Raw genomic sequence first — 13,922 nt, forward strand, 5'->3', positions numbered from 1 at the left:
TCAGTACCCATCCATCCATCCATCCATCCGTCTGTCCATCCATCCATTTATCCATCCAACCATTTATTCACTTATCTATTCATCTATCCATCCATCCAGTGAATATTCAGTAATGCTCCCAGGTATAAGGGAATGTGATAGAAATAGAAATAAGTCTACCCCCAAGTCCAATCTTATCTCCAGCCCCATTCTGGTCTTATCTTGACTTGACAGAGGGAGGCAGCCAGATATAGTTTTTAAATAATAGTGTGTGTGTGTGTGTGTGTGTGTCTGTGTGTGTGTGTGTGTGTGTGTGTGCGCGTGTGTTTTAAGCACAGACCAAGGATCAAAAGTCAGCATGTGGGATCTTAGTTCCCCAATCAGGGATCGGACCCATGCCCCCTGCATTGGAAGCAGGGGGTCTTAACCACTGGACCACAAGGGAATCCCCAAAGTCACATTCTTGAGGCCTATCCTGGCTCCTAAGCTGCATGTGACCTTGGGCTCATGCCTTCCCTTCTTTAGGCTTCTTCTTTGATACTTGAAGCTGTCATCTGTGACCATTTCTGGTCTGTTTCTTTCTTTCTTTCTTTTTTTAATAAATTTATTTTATTTGTTTATTTTGGTTGCATCGGTTCTTTTGTTACTGTGCGCGGGCTTTCTCTAGTTGTGGCGAGCGGGGGCTACTCTTCATTGTGGTGCACCGGCTTCTCACTGTTGTAGCTTCTCTTGCTGCAGAGTACAGTCTCCAGGTGCGCAGGCTTCAGTAGTTGTGGCACACGGGCTTAGTTGCTCCACGGCATGTGGAATCCTCCCCAACCAGGGCTCAAACCCACATCCCCGGCACTAGCAGGCAGATTCTTAACCACTGTGCCACCAGGGAAGTCCTCTGGTCTGGTCCTTAACCTCATTTCAGGCCCAAGGCCAATGCTAACCTTTGTGCTGACGTCACCTCAGTCTTAATAGGCTCACCTATTAAGCTGGTCTTAATAGGCTCACCTGCCTGAGTCTGCCACAACTTCCTCCCTGTGCCCCACCTGGGCCATAACCACAAGAAATGTCTCCATAAATGCCTCCCCAGAAGGAGGGAAGAGACGCCTGAGACAGGGCCTGAAGATACGGGCTGATCTAAGGCTTCATGGGACTGCAAGGCACTCTGGGTGGGCTCTTCTCCCAGGGAGCCCTTCCTCTCAAAAGGTACCCAGGTTCCTTTTGACTAATATTTGACTAAATATTTGACTCTCGTTCAAGTAGCATCTCTCAGGAAAAATTGTTACCTTGGCAGTGATCTCCTGGACCTCAGGCAGAGGTATCAACCTGGGAGGACATTTCCGCTGATGGGGAAAACTGTCCTGTCATTCTTGAAATCCCATCTCTGAGGCAGTGTTTACTTCTCTGGAGGCACGAGGAGGGAACACACACTTCCACAAGTGCATCCAGACTTGGCCTTTGGCTGAAGAATGAAACATTAAGTCATTTATGTCAAGAGTTGCAAAACTGCAACATAGCTTCTAGGCTATTCTTTATTAAAAGCTCAAGATGGTACCTGTAGACCACAAATGCTGTGTCTGTTTCTCTGAGTTCAAGGTTCCCATTTCCTTTCTCTGCTTATCTTTTCCTGTGTGGTTATCCTTCCTTTTATGGGTCTGTATGTTTCCAGCACGTATTCACTGATTTGGGGCCATTTCGGGTCTGTTTTCTGGGGCTTTTATTCAACTGCCTTTCAAAATTTATGGGTCTCCAGCAGATCATTTGGCCATAATTTAACATTTGGGTTTTCTCAACTCTTTCAAACGTTCTTCTTTTATGGGGTTAGCAGCCCTAAAAGGAGGCAGGGATGAGAAGACATGCTTGGGTTTGTTCTGCCTTTGTTTAAGCCTGTTGCTGAGAAATAGTGTATACTTCGTTCACCATCTTATCTTTCCAGGTTTTGATCGATAGCAGAGTGTGTTTTTTATATAAGAACTCACCAAATTTATTCAACAGATTATACATTCATTTTACCATTATGACATCAGACAAACAGATAATCCACACACACACAAAAAGCTTTGGATTTCTTAAAAGTGAATTTAATTATAAGTAGTCATGTGTGCTGGAGAATTATAATTATGAAAAGTCATGTTCTGTAAGTCTGAAATGACAGATTATATTTCAAAGGCTTACTGCAGAGGAATTAAAGGACCCAATTTATTAGTTGTAAATGTACGATTATTGCAGATTTGCTTTTAAGAAAACCCCACACGCACACACACGATCACAGTATATTGTAGCTGGATTTACTATGTCTAATCCTTTCGACAAGAATCATATTTGGCAACAAAAGCTGCCACTTGGTTAATTTGTTTGTGAGACAGAGACAGGCAACTAATCTTCGTCTTCTGATCCCTGAATGGCAATAATTTCAAGGACTTTTCGGGCATGTTTTACTTCCCTCATTCCCATCCTTGCAAAGTGATTAAGAAGTTGATGTGGATCAAAGAACAGAAATATTGTTGTCAGGGAAGAAATGGAGACAGTCTCGTGGAGGTGGAGACAGTCTCGTGGAGGTGGAGACAGTCTCGTGGAGGTGCAGGGGCTTCAAAGAACCTGGAACTGGGCTACATTTGTTTCTGCTACAAACATTTTTGGGGGCGTTTACTATGTTCCAGGCACCGTACTAAGTACATTCTGTGTGTTTTCTCAATAAAAACTCTCAGAACAACCCCCTGAGGTCGCAAAATTGTAAGCATGTCTTACAGATGGGGAAACTGAGGCTTGGAGAGATCACCAAGCAACCTGCCCACAGATGTGGGCAGGTTGTGCATGAAAAATGAATATTCCCTCAGGAGCCTGGGGCACTGCCCACACGTGCACTTTGGAAACCTCCAGCCATTTTCCAGGCCTTCCTGAAATCCCTCCTAGCTGCCTGCCTGCAATTCCGCCCTTAAGTCTCTCCTGGATTCCGTGACAAGGAGCCTCCACCAGGTGAAGGAGGGGTCAGGAACCTCCCTGTCAACCCCTCAGTGCGGGTCACCGAAGGGGGAGGCCAAGGACCGGTTGAGTTTGATGAGAGTGGAGATGGGACATGGGCATGGAGCTGGAGACTGACTTGGGCATCACAGTTGGGACTCCAGCCTGCGGGTCTCTGGGCTACAGCTGGGAGGGCAGCGGACAAAAGCCGAGCTGTGGGTTTTCCTCTTTGAAGGGTTTCGCTGACCCGAGGGGGAAGGATGGGGTGGAACTCACAGGAAAGGGGATTGACTGTATTCTTAGAAAAACGATAGCCAGAGCTTACCGCTGGGGCAGAAGGATTGGGGTCACCAGCTGGCTGTTTGATACAGGGATTGGCTCCTGCTGCTTTGGAATTCAAGGGCAGGAGGCGCTCTGGGGCCACGGCTCAACCTCGGGCTCTCTGGCCCCCTCCTGAGCGCCCTCCCTGGATCCTATAATATGTAGGATGTTCTGATTGCCCATTTCTCCTTCCTTCTCACTTGACTTTGCTTTCACTGGAATGTGGCAGGGGATAGAGTCTTAGCGGCATTTATCTAAGCCATGGAGGGACCATTTGTGGGTGTCGGGGGGGCACAGGAAACAGATAAATCGTCTCAAGCTCAAAGCCATTGGCTTTCTGCTCTCTGCCTGAGGGCAGCTGCTTGCTAATCATAGAGAGGGGTAGGGACCTGGCTTGGGTGGGGAAGGGAGAAATTCTGGATGACGGTTGGTAGAAGAAAGGTCATCCCTGCAGGTAAGAAGCCACCTCAGAAGGGCAGTGTCAGAGGAACCCACAGGATCCCATAGTCATCAGAACACAGTCCAACTCCTTAGCTTGGCCAAACAGCAGGATCTGTCCCCAGCTTCACCTCCCTTTGTTCCTACACTGCTTCATTAGGGTTATTTGGGTGCAAGCAACAGAAATTGATGCTGGCTAACTTCAAACAAGTGGGCATTTACTGGAATAATAATAGCCGTGGTGGCCAAAGCTAGACAACCAGGGCAGGCACCAAGATGGGAACACCAGGTCCGAGGGACCCCACAGTTGGCATGCCTGGGCTCCCAGTGTTCTGTTTATATTTATGTCATTCAAGATTCCCTGAGTGTCCCATTGGCTGAGCCCAGATCACAAGCCCACCCCTGCTTGTAACAGAGGAAGTGTACCCAGAGGAAGGAGCCTGGCCCAAGAAGGCATCAAGGACCCATGTGACTTCTGAAAAGGGAAGGCAGGTACCCCCGTCTGTTTTCCCAGCAAGAGAGAAGTTCCCCAGCAACACTGTCCTCAGTGGAAGGAGAGAAGTATCCCCCAAAAAGGGGATGGGCAGATGTTTGCAGACCAAACCCATGAATGTCTCGTGTGTCCTTCACTCTGCTCCCACCACAGGGCCTTTGCACCTGCCATCTTCTCTGCCTTGAACATCCTGCCCCTGGTTCTGCACATGTCTGGTTCCTTTTCATCCTTCAGGACTCAGATCTCACATCAGCTTCTCTGAAAGGCCCTTCCTGACCACCCATTCTCAAGTTTTCCCCATCAGATCATCTTGATCCTGTTACCGAGTCCAGGCTCACTCTGCTCACCACACGACAGGCCAACAAATCGGGAGACAAGGTGTTTAGACAAGGAATAATGACTTTATTTGGAAAGCTGGCAGACCGAGTCCTAGTGTCCCCAAAAATCATCTTATCAGGGGTCTGGATGCCAGTTTCTCTTATAGAACAGAGAGGGGGAGGAGGTGAGGAAGTAAAGTAAAATGGCCATTAATCTTGCAAGCTATCTCCTCGCTTGGCCCACATCAGGGAGGGGATGTATTAATTTCTTCTTTTCTGCAGCCATTCACAGGCGGGCAGGGATTCCTGTGGCAGGCCATCATGTATGTTTACAGCTATAGACAGCATCCTTTTAGTGATTTTAATAACAAAAGCAACGAAAAGCAAAGGTTAAAGTAAAAGAAACAGAGCCAACGTGGAGTCAGATTTTGCTCTTCCCTGTTACAATCCCATCTTCACAGGTCTTCCAACCATCGAACATTACCTTGTTTATTAGTTTATTAATTTGTCTGCTTTGTATTGTCTGTCCCGCCCCACCCTCCGCCACCAGAATGTAAGCACCATGAGAGCAATGACTGTAGTTAATCACTGCTGTATATCCAGTGCCCAGTGCAAGGCTTTAATAAACATTTACAAACAAATAAGGACAAAGAGACCCAGACAGAGAAGGTTGCTTGGCCAAGGATGATCAGAGAGAAGATGTTGATGTCCTCAAAAATGCAGAAGCCAAACCTTACCTGCTCTGGGGCACTGGATGGCCCCTGGCTAAAAGCATGGGCCCAGAGCAGATTGCCTGGGGCAGTGCTCACTAACTGTACCTCAGTTTCCTCTGTGCAAAGGGATATCTCTCTGTGTAAAGGGATAATCATAATAATATATTCTCAGGGGCGTGTTTGTAGGATCAGATGAACTAATACGTAGAAGGTGCTTAGGGCAGAGCCTGACATTATCGTAATGCAAGTTCTTACTATTCTAGACCTTCTGTGTCCTTATCCCTGACAGATCAGTGTCCCATCCCACCCTCATGCCAACCAGGATGAAGAAGAGGCAAGCAAGATAGTTATAGTAATAATCCAACAGACAAACACACTGCAGCATCATAAGACCAGAGGCCGGGAGATCCTGCCACAGTGATCTAGCTCACCTTGGCCGAGCCCTTCATTTATTTGCAAATAGCAGGTGACAGATGCCAGGTCTCCTGATGGCAAACATGCTTCCTTCCTGCCCTAGAGCTGGGAGGGGAGATGTCTTCTGGCTCGCTGTGTGGTCATGGGTGAGTGACTGCCACTTTGTGGACCTCGGTTTCCTCCCCTTTAAACGCGAAAATGAGAATCTCATATACGAAGTAGGTTGATGATGTTATTACTGAACAGGCGGGGAGCAGGTACAAATACATTGGTAGAAGTCCCTTTACGGTCCTGCTTCTCAAACGTAAACTTTCCTTGAGTTCAGAGTCACGCCCTCCAAATCTGGTTCGTTAGTTCTTAAGTGGAGTCCTGGAGCGTTTATCGAACCTCCTCGGGTGATTTCTGAGGTTGAAGCTGATTGAGTGTGATTGCGCACTAATGCCACTAGATAGAGCCACATGCCTAAATAACGGTCTAACCCAGCGGGCTCCGAGCCCTGAGGCTGCTTCACCAAGAGTGGCCACCAGATGGCGCAGCCCGTCTGCAGAAGGAGCCGCTCCTCCACGGTGCAGGGTTGGGTGCAGGATAACCTGGCCTCACTATACCAGTGGTTTGAGAGGTACAAACTTCCCTGCTGAGGTGGGTTATAGCCCCAAGATGGAGATCTGGGGTCAGGGGAGACCTAGTTCTATTTCAGGGTTATGAACATCCAACCCCGCCTGTTCCATCAGAACCCTGTCTGCCCGTCTTGGCACTTGCCCCAGTGTAAAGGTCTTGCATTCAGTAGGTGCTCAACAAAGACTTTTGATCACTTGAGCCGATACCCTCCCCACCCCACCTACACACACACACACAGAGGCCTGCTTGATGAGCCCTGTGGGGAGCACAGTCATTACAGGGATCAATTATTAAGTGCCTACTGCATGCATGCCAGACACTTTTATTTTAATGTTCTTTTTGTATATACTTTTTTTTTTTTTTTTTTTTGGCTGTGCAGCATGCAGGATCTTAGTTCCCTGATCAGGGATCGAACCCTTGCCCCCTGCGGTGGAAAGACAGAGTCCTAACCACTGGACCGCCAGGGAATTCCCCAGACTCTGTGTTAAGTATTTCATAAACACTAACATATTCTATACCCAGCCCTGAGAGATGATTATAATGACTATTGGACAAAAAAGAGAGAGCTCCTCCATGAGGTGAAGGCATCTGGAGTCACAGGGTCAGTAAGTCATAGTCAGCACTTGACTGTAGTTACAGAACAAGGGCTCTGAATCAAGGGCTCCCTGGGGGTGAGTTTTGAGCTGGTTTTACAAGTCGGGTAGAGTCATGGAGGGAGGCATTTGGAGAATACCCCTGAGCAAGGGTGAAACCGGTGAGCTGAGGGCAGCAGAGGGCAGGGGGAGGTTTGGCTGCAGGGGTGCTAGAAGGAGGTGGAAGACAGTGGGATTGGGGTGTTGGGCTGACAGGACCCAGCAGGTGGGGGAGTAGCAGCTGCTACAGGCGAAAGACTCACTAGACTCAGGTTCCAGCATTATATGCTGTGTGTCCTTGGTCAAGCTACTTGCCTTCTCTGGGCTCATTTTCCCCTCATATTCGTAGCCTAGTCACAAGTGCATTGGGAGGACTGAGTACAGTGACCTGTGTGAAAGTGCCTGCCTCACTCAGTCCTTGGAAAAAATTGAGCCCCTGGGGGTGGCTCATTTTCTTTCCCTTGTGTGGCCTGGGCAAATCTTCCCGTGTGCCTCCGTTTCCCCCACCTCTCCAGGGTGTCCATGTAGTGTGGTAGTTGGGTGCAAAGACCCTGGTGTCAGAGAGCCCCGAGGGGTATCCTGGTACTGATGCTGCATGCAATGACCTTAGCAAAGTCCTCCTCTCTCTGCCTCATTTCTTCCACTGTAAATCGGAGATGCTAACCACGTGACCTGTGTCAAAAGAGCACCGTGGGAATTCAACGCCCATAAAAGACCTGGCCCAGTGCCTGACGTGCAGTCAGCACTCAGGTTCCCTTCCAGTGGTGACTTGCATTAAACTGCAAGGTGTAATCAGACCTTCTCAAGGATCCGTGCAGATCTGACATGCTCGTTAGTCTTTTCTTTAGCTGACAGCCTCTTAATTCCTTTTCTCTTTTTTCCCCCCTACTATACCTGCCTGTCATCTGGGGTACCCTGAGTGCTCGGGCAAGCCCCATAACCGCAGACTATGCTCCGATGTGGGCCTCCCCTTCCCCGGACCGCCCGTGGCCTCCCACCCCACAGAAAGGCAGCCTGCAAAGGCTGCTGATGACAAATATGTGGACACCACTGCGCCCACAGCAGGCTATCACTCAGGACTCCTCTCTGCAGCCTCCCTGAATGGGGTGGTGGGGGGGCAGGGGCAGCCTGTTTGAACACGTCCAAGTACAAGTACAGGGAGCTCACTGCCTGGTTTCCATCTACCTACCTGTAACCCACGCTTCTCGGGGCCATTCAAGCAGCGGTGGGAATGTAGACCCTTCCTCGCAGATGCCCTGGAGCTCACGGGGCAGATCTGCACTCTGCCATCTCTTCCACCGCGTGGCGCCTGCACAGGAAGACCGACCCCCAGGAGCTGAGGAAGGGGGTTCTCTGCCTGGCTTAGCGATGTGCAGACAGACAGCCAAGTCGATATCATCACAGTCTCATCCACTGAACACGCTTACCCCGGGGCTGCATCCTGCCAGCAGAAGCACCTCAGTGGCGAGCCTTCCCAGGTATCACGGGGATTCCCCTGCACACTTTCAGGTACGAACAACGGAAATGCTACCCAAATCAGATGAAGCCTAAAAGGGTTCCTCAGACTAAGAAATCCAAGGCGAGATGATTTCAGGTAAAGCTGGATCCAGGGTCTAAAGTAGTGCCCCCCAGTCTGTGTCTTCTTCTTCTGCCCCCACTGTGAGGCCGGATTTACCCTCCAGATAGAAGCTGGCAAGTGGCTCCTGTGCCCCAAGGGCTGGATACTCCAACTGGTCAGGCCTGGGCCACGTGGGAGGAAGGTATGGTTTCCCAAATGAGAACCCAGTGTGCTGTGCACGAGAAGGAGAATGGGGGCCAAGCAGGCACAAACAAGGGCTGCGCCAATACTACATTCTGTCCTGAAGATCATGGCCAGAAGCCACGCATCTAGACAAGAGCAAAGGCAGGGGGAGTGGGCAGGGGCAGAGCCCCGGGGGAGGCAGTGACCCGGGGACTCAGAGACCCCGTGTGGGCGTGGTGACGAGGGAATGGAGGGCCGATGGGCAAGGTGGGGATGACAAGGACGGAAGTCGATGGCCCACTTGTCTTTCTCAGCCTAGTCAAGATCGTTTTGCTGTCTGCAGGTCTTTGTGTCCACTCAACTAGTCTAGGTTAGGCCAAACAGGGTTTCACCTGTCCTCTGTCTCCCCGAGGTCCCTTAGGGAAGCCGTTGTCTCAGCCTAACTTATGGACCCTTTAAGGCCTCATTCCTTCTCTTCACTGTTGGGAAGTCTACCTGATATCTACCCTGAGTTTCTCCTGCTGTTGGTTACAAATTAACAACTCTGCCCTGCGGCTCTCCAAAACCTAAAGCAATCTGTTCTCACCTGACCTCCACATGGCAGAAAAGGGAAGACTTAGGATGGCCACCTGTGTCTTTATAACACAAGAGAAGCCCCAGAGTTTTGAGTCATCCAAAATGACTCCAGGTCAGAGCCCCAGGTGCTCATTCTGGCCTTTCTTTCTACTTGGGGACCACCACACCATTCCCACCTCTGCTCACTGGGCCTGCCCTTCCATCTCCCCACATCTAGGGCTGGTTCATTAACGTACTCAACCATTTATTTGACAAGTATTAATTCAATACCTTCTATATGCAAACCCTGTTCCAGGTACTAGGGCCACAGTACAGGAGTCAATAATCAAACAAGAAATTAAAGTTAACAAGATTGTTTCAAGACAGCTGTAGCTGCTTGGAAGGAAAAAACACAGGGGGTGGATCCTTTCTGTGGCTGGTCAGTCAAGGAAGGCTTCCCTGGGGAGGCAGCATCTGAGCTGAGACCTAACAGATGAGAAGACTTGCAGGCCAAGAGGACAGGCATGTCAGTTGGGCCCTCCAGGAAGTACATTCTGGGATGGGGTCAGGAGTTCAAGGAGTTTTGGAGGATAAGACAAGAGAAAGAAAAAGAGTGGGAAGCAGGATGGGGCAGAGAGTCTCAGCCTCCAAGACAGCTCCTCCAAAAAGATCAAGTGGCCCCAGAGGGGAGCTCTGGAGCCCTGGTACCCTATGTGCTCAGTCATCATCTGGGGCTTTGGCCCAACGAGCCCGGTGTAGGCTCAAAAGCTCGGGCTGATTCCTACAGCTGTAGGCAGTCAGCTCACTGCACTCTTTGCCACTGAACAGCATGTTCTTCCTTGAAAGAAAATCTATGGCTGTCACAAGAGGGTTGCCATCTTTCAGGAACAGAGAGAAAGCCAGCTTAGCTGCAGATAAAAAGTGCAGGAGGGAGGAGATGGCGGGCGTGCTGGTCAATTTCCATTTGCTCCTCCAGGTGGCGCTCCACCTCCCTCCCCCTTGGACTGCTGGGGCCCGCTCCTCCCGCGCTGGGGAGCCCCGCAAAGGAGGTAGGGAAGGAAGAGCACAAAGGAGGGTGTTTATTCCTGGATCCCTCGGCAGGAGGTCTCTTGGGCTGTCGTTTCGTTAAAGGCACCTGCTCTCCCATAACTGCGCCCTCCGGTCAACCTTCTGGGCCAGATGATCACGGTCCTGCTTCTGGCCCATTAGTCCCCCCTACCTTCCACCCGCACACTGTATTTAATCCCTTCCTCACTAAGCACTCCTGGAATTAGCCTCCTGCAAGAGTGCCTTCTGCTCCCTCCTGGGCTCCTGACTGTATGGAGAGGACATGGCTTGGAATCTATAGGCCTGGGCCTAGGGTTGGGGTCCCAGCAGGAAACCAAAAGGTACCTGGGGTTCCCTGGCCCCAGAGAAGGTCCTGCTATGCTCCTCTAGGATGGAGTGTGTTGGCACACTCCTGTGCCCCCAGGACTGCTTCTCAGATGTCCCTGGGACCAGAGACAGAGACAAAATGAGGGAGGGCTGTGACCTCAGGCAGAGGATCTGACTGGTGCTGATTTCTCAGCTAAGTCTTTCACTGTATCAGTCAGGAATCTCAGGTTGCAAGCAACAGAAACTCGACTCAACCAGACTTAAGCAAAAAACAAACAAACCACATACAAAGTTAGGAGGAGAGGCTATATAGACTCACAAACTAAAAAGCTCAGGATACATTGGCTGCAGGCAGGGCTGGATCCAGGAGTTCAGCCGATGCCAGCAGGAGCTCAGCATCACCATTTCTGTTCTCTTTGGTGTAGTTTCAATCTTAGGAAGCCTCTGTCCTTAAGGGCTCCTCCACCATTGCATCATACCATTTATAGCTGCAAGTGTAGGCTACATCCCAAATACCTCCAGTGAATGTCCCAGAATTACTTTTCATGGGCTCCAATGGACTCATAAGCCTCCTTCTGGACCAGCATCTAGCCAGTGACATTGGATCTGCTTTTTAGCCAGGCCTGGGTCACATGGACCCACGATCCAGGAGGTAGGTCACATCCACTGAACCTCATAGACCAAGAATTGCTTAGAGGAGGTTTCCTCAAAGGAAAATTAAGGGGCCGCTACCAAAAGGAGGAGGACAGGATCTTGGGAAGCAATAAACAACAGATGGCCACTACCTTCCCCAGGGCCCAGTCTTCTCCTGTTTGGTATCTCCCATCCTTGTTTTCCCTCTTCATCAATACAAATTTTATCTTGATGCTGCTGTACCCCAGCACCTGGAACAGTGTTCATTAAAGTTTTCCTGAATGAATGAATGAATAAATGAATGCATGGCAGAAACCGATGCCATATCCTGGTGTCACTTCATTGAAGCCTGCATTAATTTCTTAGGGCTGCTGTAACCAAGTAGCACAAACTGGGTGGTTTAAAACGTCAGAAATTTATTCTATCATAATTCTGGAGGCTAGAAGTCCAAAATCAAGGTGTTGTCAGACCCACGCTCTCTCCAAAGGCTCTAGAGAAAATGCTTCCTCATCTCTCCCCACTTCTGGGGCTCCTGTCAGTCCTTGGGATTCCTTGTCTTGCAGCTGTGTCACTTCAAACTCTGCCTCCATGGTCACATGTGTGTCTCTGTGTGCAAATTTCTTCTCTTATAAGGACACCAGTCATTGGATTAGGGCCCACCCTTATCCAGTATGACCTCATCTTAACTTGGTGATATCTGCAAAGACTCTATTTCCAAATGAGGGCACATGTACAGGTACTGGCGGTTAGGAGTAGAACATACCTTTCGGGGGGGCCCACAATTTTTACCTGTATTAGTATGGGCTGAAAGATGCTGCAATACCAACGGTATCCCCAGATGTCAGTGGTTTATAGTATTATGTCAAAGTTTCTTTTTCCACTTACCAAGTCTACAGGGGGACTGGTTGCTTTCATTTTGTGGTTCTGCCACATCACCATGGGGCTCCCGGGGTTACCATGGCTCCCAGGGTGACCATGGCAGGTTGCCAAGGCAGAGAGAGCTAAAGGGATACACAGGGGTCCTGGAGTGCATCGAATGCACTCGCAGACAAGTTCATTTCCACTAGATAACTGCCTATGATCTCCTGGTCCCCTGGGCCTTAGTCACTACTGGGCACTGCCACTGCTCTGCTGGGTACAATGGACACCTGCTTCTGCAGCTGTCACCATCTCTAAATGGACACCAAGCACCTACACTGGGCACCAATGCCCTTGGAATGCCCAAACTACACAGACTGTGAAGAGGCACAGTCACAGCTGCCCTGTGCCAGAAGTGCCCACTGTCTTACAAAGGTTTTCGGGAAAATGTTAAACCTCAAATGGGACAAGTGATGTAAATGAGCAAAACTGAGCTGAGTCACATGCAAGGCAATAGAGAATGGTGGAGACTGTGGCAAACCAAAGTACATGCCTCAGCTAATTGTTGCCATGTGGACATCGGCACCCAGTATTGCCAGATTTGGGGGGATTTCTGAAAGCAAACCAGAAAGTCAGATTTTTAGATGAAGTGTCCCGAGTTTCAAAGTGCTGTTCAGGCGGGATTCAGCCCACAGGCCACGAGTTTGTAAGCCCTGCTTCAGTGAGACAACTTTTTCCATTTTCACTCCTAGCTCTCTGCTCTCCAACTTGGCTCTCTGGTTATCCAGAGGATGTGGACCTGAGCCAAATGGGGCCTAGCCAGGAGGCAACCCCCTCTCCCACTGACCTCAGACTCACCCTCCCCCAAATAGCCAAGGCTTCTCCCTGGGTCAGGATGCTGGGCTGGGCTCCTCCTGTGGAGCGAAGTCCTTCCCAAGGGGTGCCTTTCAGGTTGACTCCTGGCCAGCCAGCAGCACATGCCTGCCAGGCAAGCCTGTACTTCTCTGAAACCCACTGACACCCAAGCTGCAGAAGCTTTTCTGGTTCTTACGATACAGACCAGATTCATCACCCTGACTTCCAAGGCCCTCGCAGGCAGCTTGTTGCTGACCCTTTCAGCCCATGACTCTTCTCCTCAGATTGGTCCCTGCCGAACCCCAGTCCCATCTCCTCACCCTCCCCCCTCCCCCCCAGTTTTCAGATAGAGGGAACGTCCTTCTCCAGTGCCTCTTGCTGTCCTTCACCTCTGGACCTTTGTAAATGTTGTTCCTTAGACTGTGCCTTCCACATCCCTCCCCCCACCCCAATACTCTCAAGTCTTGTAGCTCTTCAGGTGTCAGCCCAGAAGTCCCTTCTTCCAGGGAGCCTTCCCTGACCACCTATACTAGTTTAGGGACTGAGGTCAGGTGTTCCCACACCTGCTGGAGTTCCCCGTCACAGCTTAGCACCTAATGAATTCTCCTTCCTGAGGGAGGAAGGGGACATTCCTCAGGGACAGAGACCAGGACTGCTGGGTTTCCAAGCGTTTATCTAGCACCTAGCATTATGCCTGAGGCCAAGTAAATGCTTAAATAGTCATAGAAGGAAGAAGAGGGGAAGGAGAAGGAAGGAAGGAAGGAAGGAAGGAAGGAAGGAAGAAAGGAGGGAGGGGAGCGGAAGGGAGGAGGGAGATGAGGAAGGAGGGGCCTTCACTTTGTTTCCATCTCTGTATCTCTTCCCATTTCTGCCTATCTCTCTCATCTCTCTGTCTCCATCTCTAATCATCTAAAATCTCTTTCTCTGACGATCTACAGGTGCAGCTGATCATCTGTTCCTGACCCTTCCTCCCCATCTCTGACCTACACCCCTGGGAGTGCAGGCCGTCCGGCCCCCCGCCGTGTGTCC

This window comes from Aethalodelphis obliquidens, unplaced genomic scaffold (genome assembly GCF_003676395.1).
Source record: "Aethalodelphis obliquidens isolate GAN/ISIS:26980383/991018 unplaced genomic scaffold, ASM367639v1 scaffold75, whole genome shotgun sequence".
NCBI lineage: Eukaryota > Metazoa > Chordata > Mammalia > Artiodactyla > Delphinidae > Aethalodelphis > Aethalodelphis obliquidens.